We start from the raw sequence: 15,648 nt of genomic DNA on the forward strand, positions 1-15,648 counted from the left end.
TGCTGTTGTGAACAGACGTAAACATTTGGATGGAAAACTTGCCATTTTAATAGCATGTGAGGAGGAGACACACAGACTTTGGCTTATCTTTCCTTGGTCACTGACCAGGTGCAAATAATGAACTTGTTAGACTGAATTAAACTCTTAAAGGAAATAGTCTGAAATCCGTCTGGTAGGGGGCTGAAAAGCAGACTCCATAAAATCCTAGAAAATTGGCTTTAAGAAGAAGTTTTCTGTTGGCAGAAAGCTGAATTGGATGACCTAAGGAGAGTCCTTTGTCTGAAATTTGTGACACAAAGGCAAACAGAAATAAGTGATGGATCCTGAGCACATTTGCAAACTGCATTTTCAAGAGATGGAGAATTTAAATGCACTTTTTCCAGCTAATCCTCTGTAACATGAATCCCTCAGTCAGGTGTTGCATCGTGGATGGCTTTAGAGTGCTGGGGGAACCTGGTGTCCAGAGGATTGTAATATGCACAGAGTTAAGCATAATTATTACCTATCTTAACGCAAAAGCCACTGAAACACCACCTGATCTCAAGCTATGGTGCTAGCAAACTAAAATAGTAATTACAGCTCTGTGTACATACTCACTATCAATTTCTGTGACTGGAGATAAATGACAAGTTCTTACTGTGTGACAATTGAGTACCCACACCATTTCTAGGAGGTACTTGGAGTAACAGACTGCTGTTTAGTCCAGTGATAGTGAGATGCTGGCTGAGCATGCCTTCTTGCACAGATATCTTTGGTGTTGCCTCTTTGCAGTAGCAGTAGATTCCTAAGTCTGATGAGAATCTTGTGTGTCTTGCTTGCTGGCTTCTGCAGGAGTCTTGACATCTAACACCTTGTCTCTTATTGATGCTCCACAAGAAGGGTTGATCTTTCAGGAGAGTGAGATGAATTGTATTATTTTTGGTTTTTGATGCTAATGTGTTTTTCATAGCATACCTGCTTGCAGATGCCTACAGGTGTATAGTAGTGAACAAGAGTGTGGATGTAGTCACAATTGTATTTAAATTCCAGAGCACTCCTTGGGGTCATGATGGAAGCAATGTATATCTCAGATGGAGTTTCTTGTGTTGCCCTTCGGCTTCAGGACAGTAGCAGACACTGTGCAATATCTAAGTGTCAGAAGTTAATGTGCACACTTGGAGATGCAGTCCTACCAGCTTGAAAAACTCGTGATGCTTTCTGCTTATTTTGCCTGAATCAAAGCTCAGGGTTAACCTTAGGTTTGCTAGAAGTGAACATCCATTGGAAACAGGTTTTTTATCGTTTTGTTTTAATGCACTCCCTGGATTGAAGTTTCCAAATAGAGATAAACTGATTTTACTTCCAAGTCCTGAGAAAATGTCAGAAAATGGGAAGTGGTCAACAGTGCTATTCCCTCGGTAAGAGAAGTCATTGTTCCTTTTTGGCACTACCTGCAAATACAGTCATTAGCTGAAAAGTAGCAGGCTTTCTTAAATCTCCTCTTTGCTCTTTATTCTTCAGGGAATTGTATTGTTGGAATATTTATTAAACAAAGATTGTCCTTTCACCACGCCAACTCAGTCCCATCATGTCGATGTGTTCCTTGGCAGCTGCCAAAATGGAGGGCGCAGGGTGCTCCTTGTTTCCCTCCTCCCTGCCATCGACGGAGCTCTGGAGAGGTGGCACTGCCTGTGCCACCCTGCGTGCCTGGCTGGGGGCCTTGGCCCAGGCACACAACCCTGAACATCACCCAAAAACTTGTGAAGCTTCTTGAGCAACAGTGAAGCAATTCACTGGCTCTGTGAAATCGTGCTGCTCATGCTGTGCAATTTAAAGACAAAATGCTTCCTGCTAATTATTAACAGTTACTCTGTAGGAACAAACTCATTATAGGGCCACTGAACCCTGGCCTGCCGTCCTTTTCGTCACCTGAACAATGCAGTAGGGAGGGGAAAGAAATGGTGAGAGAAACTGGAGTGCTGGCACCAATTAGTCCCAAGATTAGTCCTGAAAGAGGATTGCAATTTCAAGGCCAAAAAGAGTAGAGAGTGGGTAAAAGGACTTGAAATGAGATTATAGGGCCTAAAAGCGCCTTTCTTTTGTTAGGGAAATAATTCAGCAGTTTTGCTCGAGCCAGTGAGACAATCCAGTTTAGTGGCTGAAGCAGGAGATGTGTGTCCTGTTGCTTTTTAAGGTTCTTTAACTAAGTTGATCCCCAGTTGCATTTGTTAGTGCTTCCTGTGAAATCAAAGTGTTTTCAACAAACAAACAAAAACATGGAGGAAAGCTATTGCCTCATCAAAAGGCTTGTTGTTTTTCAGGAAGCTTATTTGTATTCTTTAAAAGGGAAGCCAAGGAAAGAAGGCAGATTGAACTCCCTTTTTTTCCTTTGGGGAAACTTTTCTCCTGGTGGTTACTATGAAACTGGCACTTGGAGTCACCCTTTCAGGACCCATCGTGCAGATGAGTTTCAGTGCCGGTTTTTGTTTGTTGGCCTGCTCAGAGATGCAGATCAGGCAGTTCCTACTTCAGTTAAAAGCACCATCTCCGGTCAGTGCCATAGTGATGTACATCATTCTCTTCCTTGGGGAGGGAAGTGGGCACTAAGCCTTGCTGCTCTGTTGAAGAGACCGCAATACACGCTCATGTAACACCCGTAATGGTCTGGAACTGAAGACTGGAGATTGCTTGGAGACAGCAGAAATAGAGGTCTTCCCCCTTCTTCTCCTTCCAGAAGGAAAATTACAAAAGGAGGAATTACCAAAAAAATATTACAGATGTTGTGGATTTAATAGGAAATGTTTTGATTTAGTCTATTACTGCAAAACTGCATGAAATAGTGACACTTTTTCTGCCCTTCCAAAGACCAGAAGCTGTTTTTCTTGGGGTACCTTAGAGTCAAAATTTGTGGAGGGATCATGACTGTATCTATTACCAGCGTTTTTCTTTCTGTAGTTTTTCAGTGGAACTTCTCAGTGTGAAACACCTGTGCAGGCAGGCATGAAACCTTTGCTTTCAATTTGCTGTGCCCACAAGTTTAGAGAAGTTTCTCATCATGAAGGAGTAATGAGTTCTGCCATGTTCTTGATTCCCCTTCTGCATTTCTTGTGAGCCCTTGTTAAAACTGCTTTCATAGGCAAGTAATAAAATCATTAAGGTTAGAAAAGACTTCTGAGTTCAGTGCTTAAAGCTGTCTTCCAGTGTGGCACCAAGAGGTCAGCAGGCACAATCCTGCCACTTGGGCTGCTGTAGCCTGAATAATGGGCAAGATTGGGTTGTATGGGGAACACACTGAGAATAACCTGTCCTTTAACAGAGAGGACTCTAACTCTGACAAAGCTATTAAAATAGTACATTCTGTGTGCTGTTCTTGGAGCTGAATTGTACTCTTCAGACTTGTTTATAACCAAGTATCTTAATTCCCATCCAAAGCCCTCTTTAAGTGCTAAATTATTGTCCATTTTGTTTTCATTCCATTATATTACTCTCACATAATCTAGTGAATCTGACTTGCAGCTTTCTAGCCTTCACAACCTATTCCACAGCCCTCCAAGAGGGAGAGACTAAGAGACAAACCCATCCAGCAGAGTTTCCACACAAGTTGATGAAGAAACACAGGTTTCTTGTCCTTGTTCTGTCTATGGGATTTGTGTAAATGGCTTTAATAAGACTTAAAGTGTGAAGTTGTCCCATGCTGAGATGCTGAAGGCTCTACAAATTAGCCATAAACTTTCTGAAATAGAGTAAAGACAATAATAAAACCCCAAAAGAGGCTCAGCAGAGGAGCTAATGTGGAGGAGGAGACGGTTTATAAGAAGCGATTGGTAGTGACAACAGAGTGGCAGGTCCTCTTAGGAGTAGGACAGAAAAAAGGTTTGAAAAGGGATTAATAGTACAATGAGATGACAACAGTTTCTGCTGATGGCATCCCAGTCTGCTTTACTTCGAGTCCTGTTTCTCGATGATCTGAAATTTAGGTGCAGGGCTTTCTAAAAAGGAGTTGTTGGTTGAGCATGTTCCAGTTGAAGTGAGAACCGCAGGTGGTACTGGCCTCAACCAGCAGAGGCAGCTCTCTGGACAGTTCAGTGCTGCAAATGCCCAAGCCTGCTGCTTTCCATTTTATGTATATTTACTATTAGCACATTGTGTGTTGGCTGGAAAATCAGTGATGCTCTGTACATGACACTGTAAAAAAGAGACTTGACTATCGATGAAACCACCAACATGAGAATTAACTGCAGTGATTTGGCAAAGTTGTTTGTTCCTTTTTTTCCTTCCCTGATTTGTTGGAAGTTACACTGACATGTGAAGAAAATATTTCTACTTAATTGGTTGTAGTAAATGGATACTATAAATTAATTGCCTCTCAAATGTTTAAAAGGTTATGTCCCATTCATTTTATGACTGATCAGTATCATTTCACTAGAACGAACAAGCTTGAGGTCATCTGATGTTTGAAAAGTGTAGTTTGTTACTTTCTGTGATTTGCTGCTTTAGAGGGTTCAAATGCTATCTGGGGATTTCAGGGTGTCCGTGTCTCTTTCTAAACACCAGAGAACCATAATTAATTGTTTCCTGTAATCTAACTCACTGATTTTCTATATTTGAGGTGATCCAAGGAACAGCTTTACTCCAAGGATTAATTTACACAAAGAGTGAGAGAGCATATATACTCATGATCATAGTTAGTGCTAATAAGGATATTTTGCAATTGCATGGCAGATGCTGATTCAACTGGAAGTAGAATTACACAATATGTGATAGATAACTATGCCCATTCTTAGCAGCTCCTTTTGGTGCCTGCAAGGATTGTTCTCTTCATTGGTGAAATACCTTTGGGTTTGGGGTTGCTCATCAGCAGATGAACCTCCCAGAACCTCTTGGTTTGCCAAGGAGAGAACTTGTGGTCTCCTCCACTGGCTGCTAAACCAGAGCTGTTCAGTGAGGGGCACAGAGGATTGCTGAATTGCCATATTTGGTTTTATTCCATAACTTTCTTCAGCTTTGTCAAGAAATAGTGGATGGTCTAGTCTGTCCCTCTGTGGTTTTGTGTTTTGGCACAAAGTTGCTACCAAACTGCTGTTAAAATATACTATGAAGAAAAAATAAACTTGTGACTTTTTTTTTTTGTGACTTTTTTTCATGTTCATAACTATTTTTTTCAACCTTCTCCACGTGGAGTTGCAGCGGATAAAGCAGAGATGTAGAAACCAATATCTCATTGCAAAAACCATTGCAAAGCTTTGTCTTTCTTCGTGCAGCCTTAATTTCTACACCTCTGCCTTCTTGTCTTCCTGAGTTCATCCAACTTCTGCACAAACAGCTGAGAAGAAGCAGCAAACAGAGGGAAACTTAGAGCACATCATGGATTCCACTAGGGCAGCTGTGATTTGTTAAAGTGACAATGTTGTAAGACAATTTTGGGAAGAGTAGTCTCCTTTTTAGACATACAGCTTCATTGCTGATATGAGAAATCACTGATAGAAGGGTGACTTCTTGCAAGAAATTATGTGAAGGTCAGCTTTTCTTTTCCTCGCTAAATTCCTTCATTCATGTAGATAATATTGTAACTTGAGAGAGTTATTAGAATATTATTAAGTACAGTGTTAGTATTCTCAGTAGGCTGAACGGCTGTTTGGAGAGGTGAGGATTAGGGGATAAAGATGCACACTGAATTTTATTTCCCATTACAGGTGGGAGATTTATTTTTCTGTAAAGACGAAAGTGGCTAAAATGAGTTAAAATTAAGTCCTCTGAGTATTTGTTTACAGTTAGGTTTGCAGAATGTGTAAAATTCTTTATTTCATAGCTCTACTTTGAAAACTTTAAGTGTGGAAGATACCGGGAGTTGGATGCTGTGGTTATTGCTCCTGTAAAATTAACTAGGAGCACTCTTGTTCTGTACCAGTCATGCACAGTTCACCCAACCACAGGTCAATGGGGTTCTTCATTTTGGCAGAGGCTGCAGGAAGGGAAGAGACTTCCGCACTGTAAATATCTGTGAAGCTTCATCTGCTCTGCCCCTTGAATTTGAGGCTTCTTTGGAAGAGTTTTCAGGAATAAGTGAAAAATTCCCATCTTGTCCTGATTGGATTGGGCTGATAGGATAGAATTCAATCAAACTTGTACTGTTTGCTTTACTGTAAAATGGAGGGCATATTATAATTCTGCTCTTAATTTTCTCTGCATCCAACCTGAGTCATTTGGGATACATTTAGGAGAAAAGCTGAGCTATGGTAGGTGCAACTAATGTCAGTCAGTGATGAGAAGCCTTAATACAGCAGCAGTGTGGGTTGTCAGCAGGGGCCTGGAGCTGGGAGGAGGCGTATCCAGGGTCTGTCACGGTTTCCTGGGTCTTTCGGAGGTACGTTGTTACCTCTGTGTGTGTGTTTTCCTTTCTCCGAATGGAAATGATATCTGTAGCTCTGTGGGTGGGAGAATTGATCTAGGTGATGTCTCTACAGTGCTTCTGAATGCAAAAAATACTTTATTTGCTTCGTCTTTTGTTGCATCTGCAGACCCAGAATGTGAGGTGAAACAGCCCGTTGTTAGATGCTATAGTTTTTCTTATGTGTGTTTTGGTCTGTGTCTCCCCCATCCCTAAAATACAACTCTTAGTGCTTCAAAAGGAGTAACCTTGGGAATACAAGTGAGTGAAAACTGACACATTTTGATACTAAATTTTTTATGCCTTAGAAGTTTTTTTCTAAAAATGTATCTCTAAGGTAACATGTTATTTATGCAATAAACTTCAGTGTTAGTGATAGAAACACCCCAAAACTGTCTGTCATTCATCTTTTAAGCACCTTGCACTCTGTGCAGTATAGTCCTCAGGCTCTGATCTTCTGGAACATAAGAGTGTGACCATTGAATGCAGGACTCATGAAGTAGATATGCATGAAGAGGTAGAATTGAGATAATAAAATACATAATTGGAGCTTTTCAAATGTGTGAGTACTTGACTTCTGTTGTTGTTATTGTTATTATGTATTGGTATTATGTGATCATGTATTCTGCTTTTACGTAACTTTCTGACATGTGCATCAAGCACTTTGGTGTAGGGCCCAGTGGCTGCCAATCTCTGCACACTCCTCTGCAGCAGTCCTGCAGATCCTGTAAGCGCATTAAGCTTCCCAGGGAAAAATACCCTCAGCATCTGGGAGAGGTTAAATGTTCCAGGGGAGAGGTTAAACATTCGTTTGTCCTCTGCTGCTGTAATTCCAGAAACCAGATTAGTTTTGAATCATCTGAACCACATTCATTCAAGATTAATGAGAAAGACCAAGTATGGAAAATTTCAGCTGGTAAGCGCCTTGGCTTTGAGCAAGTGGTGGAGAGGGAGTTCATACTGGCAGCAGCCTCTGGGTCATGCTTAGTTTTAAGTTTCCTTAGTACTTAAATTGGTGAAATGGGGAATCACACCATTCCGGATAAACAAGAATTTCAGCAAGCAACGTGAAGCAGTTGGCGGGACACACACGCACACAGTTTAAAGGCCTCACGTTCCTTTTTCCCATCTACTTCTGCTTCGAGGTCAGATTTGGCCTTTTGCATATGCACATGTTTACAACTCTGTGTGTGTTCCAGGTACATTGGTGTCTTTAAAATTAACAAGTGATGTGTTCTCAGTAATGGTGACGAGCCGTTCTAGTGGAGGTGGTGAATTGTCACTCTCAAGTCCAGCTGGCTTACAGGCCATGCTATAGCCGTGGTTAGAGTTGTGAGTGGGAACCTCATGTAGGAAGTATTTATGAAATCCAGGCAGATCTACCAGCAAAGCTGTTTGATGTTCTGCAAAAATAATAAATGGAGAATTCAGGACTAGAATAGCAGAAGTCAATTGTGTGATCTTGGGCTTTTTAAAGAATTAATCAGTTTCGGTTTGGGAGAGTCCTTCTTTTAGAAGAGCTTTACAGTGTTGTGCCTGGGTAGTAGCTCTGCAGTTTCACTGCAGTTCAGTTGCTCAGGTGGTCCATGTGGAAGTTCTCTAGAGCCTTGTTTGTGCTGTAACATTAAGTATCAGAGCAGACTCTACATTAAGTTGAAAATTAAGGTGGGCCTTAAATATAGGCGTTTTCTAGGTCACATTTATTTTCCAGAATCTGAGATTAAAGACTTTTTCCTTCCAGTGCAATTCTAATTAAGTAAAACCAAAACAGAAATGAACTTCCTCTTCCTCATCACATGTTTTGCAGCAAATGAAGGCTGTTGTCAGAAAACTGGAGTGCTCCATTTCTGATTTTGTAGAATAGAAGAGAATCAAACTTCTCTCCACTGACCAGGTCAGCATTTGATGCTGGCACAGCCCAAAAGAGGCCACAGTCCTCTGTGGTCTCAGAGGCCAATGGCTTTCTGTAAATGGAATCTTCTATTCATCTGGGCTTTAGGGCACTGACTTGTGGTTCCTGCATGAGCTGGCGCAGGCACGGTCCGTAGCACAGGAGCAACTTTAAGTAACTCTGAAGTTTCTCCAGTCTGACAACTACTAGTTTTTCATCCAGTGATAGACAGTCTAGGAACCATTTAATAGCAGTTGTGAAATAAGGAAAAACACAGCACTTCAGCATGTGAGGTAACCTTCAGAATTTTTCCTTACTTCAAAGTAAGAGAAGCAGGAACAAATAACAACCCATGCTGCAGAAGTGAGCTGTGTTGGTCCTTATTTAACTACATGCAGTTCAAAAGACTATTCCCTCACCTATTGTGTTGTTACTTAACAATTCTTTATTCCTCCCAGAGATATGTAGTCTGTGTAAGTAAGATCTTATTCCTGTTTTTAGTATAAAAGAAGAAAAATAAAACCGAGACAGAAATTCGGATGAAATTACTTGCCTGGAGTCGTCACTGTGTGATTCAGTAGTAGAGGCAGAATTAGAACTGGAGGCCGATAGCCAGCATCCCCCAATTCCCGGTGGAGACAAATCTTTTTTAATTAAAAGTAACATGGGACAGTTGTCTCACCATGAATTTTGAAATATATCTAGACTTTCTCCTGTTTCGCTATTCAGCCTAGAATTATAATGTGTTCACAAAATACATGCTAAAATATTTAAACACAGGTTAATGAGAAATTTTCACTTTGCATTATGGCTGCAATACCTCAAGTAGCCAACTCTCTTAAAACAACAGCTCTCTAGAAATTACGATCTTTTAACTTACTTAAACAAATCCTCCATTGTTGTATCTAAATATATATAATATTTAGACCAGCATTTTGGCTGAAGGCTACAGGGTCACACCAAGGGGATGAGAAGGCTTCATATACCACATCAGCAGTGAGAGGGGCCTTTTGAGCACCACAGTAGTTATTCATGGGTTCCAAAAGACACATGACTATGTTTTTCTTGAAATTAGGAATTACCATTTTCATCCTTGGTTCTGGAAACTTGAGAAGCTTTTTTTAACCTTTTTTTTTTTCTTTTTCTTCCTCTCTCTCTCTCTCTCTCTCTCTCTCTGTGTTCTTGCTTAATTACTTATGTAGGGAATGTGTCAGGAGAATAGCTTTGGCTATTTGGAGAATGTAAAGATTTAGCCAACATTTCACTTCATCCTTCAAAAAGCACACAATTTTATTTTCAGGCATTTTGTTCATGAATGGGTTTCTCAAGCAACTTTTATTTTGTCTTCAATAAAAATTTAGATGTAAACCCTCTGGCAGTCGTGTCATATAGAAAACTCATTTAGAGTGTGCAAGAGATCAAAATTTTATTGTTCCCTTGAAAATGTGTTAGACACCCTAGAGACACCGGGAAAGACTCCATCTAGGAGCTTAAAGTCTGTATCTCACATGTCGCAGTAGGTGAGAGATACCAAGAGACAATAAATAAGGGAATTGCAGAGGGAAGAGAAGCATAGCCAGAATATTAGATTAGCTATCATAAATTAAAAATCAGTGTTGTGAGTTCACAAATCTCTTTAAGAGTAATGTTTTGTCAGCTACGGAAAATTCAAGAAGATGGAGTAATGGTTTATGTATTTAAAATCTCTAAAGTAATCAGTTTTCATTGAAATCAGGAAATACCTTAACACCAACCCTACAGATACTTTTTTATGTATTGTCATTAGCTCAGGTTAGTAGAGGGTTTTCCGCTTTGCTTGGAGAGGAAGCTTGCTTGCTTTGTTGCTGGGTGATTGCTAATTGTGATATTAACTGCCAGCAAGCTGCTGTCAAGGATTACACTTCTATTTTCCTCTTTAACAAAACACGTGTTAGAGGTACAGCAGTATCTAAATGCTTCTGTATTGCTCAAAACGTATAGTGGCAGTGATAAATTCTTTAAAACAACTACGCTTATATACCCAGATGCAGAGAACTGGCCTCTCTTTGCAGTGCAGTAGTCTTGTTAGCCCCTGTCCAGTAGTGGTATTAAAAGTTGGTTGTAGAAAAAGGAGCTGATAAAACAGGAAAAGGATCTGAGCTCTCTGGTACAAACAGTGAAGAGCTGACAAGTATTAGAGGCATCCTCAACGAGAATGAGCTGCTGTCTGTCTTGCATTCAGTCTGCAAGTTTGTGGTAGTGTGGTTTGGACCAAGTGACCTCCTCCTGTACAGTCCAACAGGAGCTCTGCAGACCTCAGTTGTGCACCATTGAAGCCAAGGCGGCTCACTGCCATACTTGTGAATATTTCTCATGCCTTACACAGGGTGACTGCCATAACAAAGTACTATTCATCTTCCAGCATCAAGGAATGTGATATTCCCACAAAAATATGCTTTTTTAGAACACCATCCTAAATTTACTTTCTCAAGGAATGGTAAAAATTACCATCTTCCAGCTTAGCTGGAAAACCAATTATGTATCTTATAGTCTGAGTCCTGCTGGCATTGATAGCTGAATGTGCTTGCCAGGATCATCGTTCCCTGCTGCCACTAGATACAGGGTTTAATGGACTCCACCCAGATAAGGCACCTACAACTACTGTTATCTCAGCAACTTAAATATAATTGTAATTTAGTTGCTTCTCAGAAACTCTGGGAAGTGGGTTTCTGTGCCTTCAAGAAGCTTCATTGGTTACTCTTTGACAAAATGATTTATTGCTTTTAGGTTTGGTGTCCTTGACATTTCCTTCAGTTCACTCTTTGTCAGAGGTGTAGGTGAAACTTGCAAAGAAGTGTTTTGCACTGTGGATGGTTTGTAAGGGAGTACTTCCAGCACAGGTACAGCAATGCTTTTTTTCCCTTCATCTGGCAGCGGCAGCTTCTGCTCCCAGGAATTTTTAATTATATGGATATCCTGATAGCTGGTGTCACCCCCAAGGCAAAGGGTGGTGGTCACAGTGAATTGAATGCTCTCCCATCCACTGGTTCTGCATTACTGGGAGCTTACTGCACTTGTCACATCATTTTGCAAAATCCATGGGCTAAGCTGGATGTAGAGAAACTTCAGTCAATCATCTTTTCTTGTGCCCATCATTTTTCCCACGAGTAAGGGCTGGAGAGGAGGTCCTGTGTGTCACTGCTGCTCGTTTGTGGTCTAGCAGCTGTTTGCTTACTGCAGACTCTGCGTTGGGTATTTTGTGTGCCACAGCTTGTTAGCTTACAGCTGACACTGTTCGTCTTTCTACCCTTTACGGAACTGTCTTGCCCTGTACTCTAAACTTTTTTGGGAGCCAGGATGTGATTTGGCACCAGCTGTGCCCGAGCAGCTGATCCCACCTCCTCTTGACCATGGTGGGCTGAGGTGTGTGTGGAGCATCTTCCCTGCCTCTCCACTGAGCCATCCTTCCTCGAGCTAATAGCTCTCAGCTCCAGAGGCCTTAGAAATGTGCATTAAGGGATGGTGTTGGCTTGTTTGTTTGCTTTCCCCTCTTTCTGCATCATCCTGCTTTGCTGTCACTCTCTGGACATATTTGGTAACAGTCATTGGGCTGTATTTATTGGCTTGCTTCTGTGTTTTCATAATCCCTTAATTGTGGTGTGTAGTCCCACACAATTGAATTTGATTTGAATTTTTTGTTGTTTGGGTTTCTTAAATCTATTAATCAGGCCTCTCTGACAAAGAGGCCTGTGAGAGCTTTTGGCATAGTTGTGAAATACTGCAACTGTGAGAGAGAATTCATACCCTGGCTTTTTTTAGTGCTTGGCTTTAAGACTACAGTCTCCTTACTCTAATGTAAATTCCAGAAGACAAAGGATTTATGTTTCCTTTTTTATGTCTCCTGAAGCCTGTACACGTTTTAAAGATTTCTATAAATGTGTGGCATTCGTTTTAGTAGAAATAATTAATTAGGGGGCTCACAAACGTTATTGCTTCTGTATGCCCTGAGAGCTCCTGGTTGGACTGGCTAGCTGCCATGACCCCTTGCTGGCTGGCTAGCCAACCTTCACGTCAGCCTGGTTTCCAGCACAAACAGCGTCCGAATCAACACATTGTCCTAGAATGTTTTAGATTTCAGTAAAACAACATTTTCCTATGGAAAAACCTTTGCTCAGAAAAATCCCTCCTAACCCTTGGTCAAGAAGCTTCCCATGCCCAGGGCCCTGTGGCACAATGAAGTTTCCTACTGTTTGTGTCATCAGAGGAAAAACAGTTCATTGCTTGCCTTGGGAGGAAGTCAAGTTCCACTTGCCATGAAAAATCACTCGCTATCCATGGGAAAGGTGGGCACTGATCAGAGGTGGCTCCTTGTTCCTCAGGGCTTAAACGTGGTCCTTCATCAGTTCTCTGAGCTACAGGTTTTCAGCAGGCTGTGAATACTTCATTTGCTCCCTGTAGTGCTGCGCAGATGCCACAGTGCCACTGACTGTGCTTTAGAGAGAGGTGGATCGTGCTCTGGATGAATGTGAACTTGTACCCCCAGATCCTGTTTTATGCATTTGCTACAAGTACTGTTGCAGCCTGGATATCCCTTTGGCTGAGGGTATGCTTGAAACAATAGTATTTTCTGCAAATCAAACCAATGTTCCTTGACAGGTAACTGTTGGTGTTTTACGTGTCTAATTCATAAACTGTACGAATTGTTCTTTCAAGATGTTTATTTGAAATCTCAGCTCTTTGTTGATCCAGGTCCATCTTCAACCCACCCCCGCAAGTGCCCTGTGCTCATCTGCTTCTGGGAGTTAAGGCAGTTCAAACCTGTGCATAACAAAAATGTATTAGGCCTCAAGTTTCTTCACTCTGAGATAAGAGCTTGAACTGGTTGCTGCTTTTCTTCTTGTAGCCGGGTAGGGATTTACTAGGAATAAAACATTAGTCAGTGTGTTTAGTTAGTAAATTTGGGGAAAAACCTGGCCAACAATAATGCTAATTGCAAAAATACTAATCTTACAGCATGCATTGATTACGAAATAAGATTGTAAATCCACATTTTGCATTTTTATTTTGTCTAAATGCAGAATATGCTGTTACTTCTGTAGGAGAACTAACCACTCTTTTGTAGCTTACAGGCTACACTGAAGAAACCATTTGTTTGAAAAAAACTCTTAGGATGGACCAAATTTTTTTTGTTATCGATGGTCTTTAGAAGAATGAACTTATTCAAATGGTTTCTTAATCTGGAACAGGGAGGAAGCAGGTTTTGAACACTTTAAAGTGAGAGATAGTTCAACTCTGTCATTTATCAACTTGAAATATGTTTTAATAATTAATACCCTCTGAGACTTCACATGCCAAAGTTTGGGAACAGGTAGAGAAGTTATCCAGCACAGATCAGGCATAGCTAAACTTCAGCGAAGCCCTGCAAACACAGAAGTTAGTTGTTTTGAAAGGCTTGACAGTTGCTGCAGAACATTATTTACATGCTTGAATTCTTCAGCTTCCTTCCCTGGGAAGGCATAGTTAATTTTCTTAGTTCATGTGGGTTTGTGCTGAATCAGATGGAGATTTTTATGAGAGCCTTGGGCCTTTTTTCAAGTTGGAAAATAAGATAAATCACTATGGCTTTGTTTCTCTAGTGGAGACATTTTGTCTATTCAAATATATACGCTTTTTCCCTCTCCTTTCTTTAGCCCCCTTCCACCCACTTACAGGCGTACGACAGCCTGGAGTGAATTTTTTCTATGGCTTCATTTCAGAATTTTTTTTTTCTTGGGCTTTTGAAAGGCCTGTAGTTGCCATACTGTGATTTCTGAGTGGCAAATCTGTACAATATCAAGACTGTGCTATTGCTTTCCATTTGTAGCTTGATGTAGCTTAATCTGTTTCAGAGATTATCCAGGACTCTGATGCACTGTAAGACTGTGAATCTTACAGGAGTGTGAATGCCCTCAACAGCTCTTGACCTTCATGTGAGTTGAGGAGCTACACTGAAGAGCTGGCACTTACTATAAGGAATGCAAACAACTGGTTGCTTTAAACCCTATAAAGTGGGTGTGTGTATTCAGAGCGTGTGCCCCACACACTCCAGCACTTAGAATGTAGACTGACTGACTTCTTTTTGGTCGTTTAGCTCGCTCTACCTCTCTCAACTCCCTTCTTCGTTCAGGAGTATTGAAGGCTTTTATTACTCATGTAATTGCTTTGGATCTATTTACAGTCCTTATTTTAATATGGTGATTTTTTTGTATATTAGCACAAGAGTATCTGCAGAATAATTGTGAAAGCAGTGTGTTTTTTACGTATGGTATTTTATCAGAACCTCGCTAATTGTTGTCAGCGTAATAGACAACACCTGTTTTACATTTCATTACATTTTGTGTAGCACTGGACAGCGCAAGAGGAGACAAAAGTAATTTTGAACAGAAATGGAGTGTTGGGCTTGGTTCACACTTTGCATCCAAAGAGGAAGGTGGATTACCTTAAAAACGCAGAGTGCCTTACAGCAGTCCTACAGAAGGATATTTAGTCCCTTACTTTTAAATTGTGCTTGAATTTGAGTGTAGGACAACTATTTATATATTGATATCATAGTTTCATGCTACTAATTTTAATAAAAGCTTAGTGTATTAGAACACCTATGATTGTCGTCAAGCTATAGAGGATTTTGAAACCTGTTTCCTGACTACAGGAAAGGCTCCCTGGCAGCCTGTCTGTTCCACCTGCCTTGACAAGGCTGCAACAAGTCTTCTATATGTTTTTAGTTATTTCCTCCAGGGACAATGGCTTTGAAATAGTTGCTGCACCTGAGCCCTTAGATCCCATCCGTGAACTCCTCTTGCAGGTAGTGCCTCTTGCTGAGGCCTGTGCACACAGCAGGAGCAGTGGTGGCACTCCTACCCTGGGCAGCACTCCCTGTGGATGGCCGTGGGGAGGATGAGCTGTGCTGTAGTGACAGTGGTCAGTGGCACTGTTAGGAAAAGGGCAGGGTTACCTTCTATGTCTGGGACGTTCAGTCCTTCCACTGAGAGACGTGGCTGTGGGTGGCTGCTGAAGGGAGGCTTCCTCACAGCTTCCTCTCTTTCTCCAGCTCGCTGGCACCACAGGTTGTTGGAGTGGCTGCTCCACAGTCTATTATTGCCCGCAGCACCGTGGGGCTGCTCCAAGGCAACAAAGAAAACAAGGTTTAGATGATCATACCAATGTTCCCTCCTCTTCCCTGTGCCATGCTTGAAATGCTGTTGTCTTCAGCTGCACTTGTCACAGGACAGGTCTCTTGGAGTCCATTGCCTTCGGGCAGCCTCTGCATGAGCAGGAGGCGAAGCATACGAGGGACCTGGAGGTGTCCGAGTTCAGAGCAGGGCTCCAGCTCAGCCGGGCACCTGAGGGCCTCCCATGGCCACCACCCTGCCGG

General features: G+C 41.5%; 1 protein-coding gene across 5 annotated transcripts in view; it reads left to right on the forward strand.

The window, feature by feature from the left end:
- Positions 1-15,648, forward strand: part of FOXN3 (forkhead box N3) — a 134,855-nt gene that overhangs the window by 42,537 nt on the left and 76,670 nt on the right. The window lies entirely within an intron of this gene.

The sequence above is a fragment of the Corapipo altera genome, unplaced genomic scaffold (assembly GCF_003945725.1).
Source record: "Corapipo altera isolate COAL_440 unplaced genomic scaffold, ASM394572v1 23, whole genome shotgun sequence".
Classification (NCBI taxonomy): Eukaryota; Metazoa; Chordata; class Aves; order Passeriformes; family Pipridae; genus Corapipo; species Corapipo altera.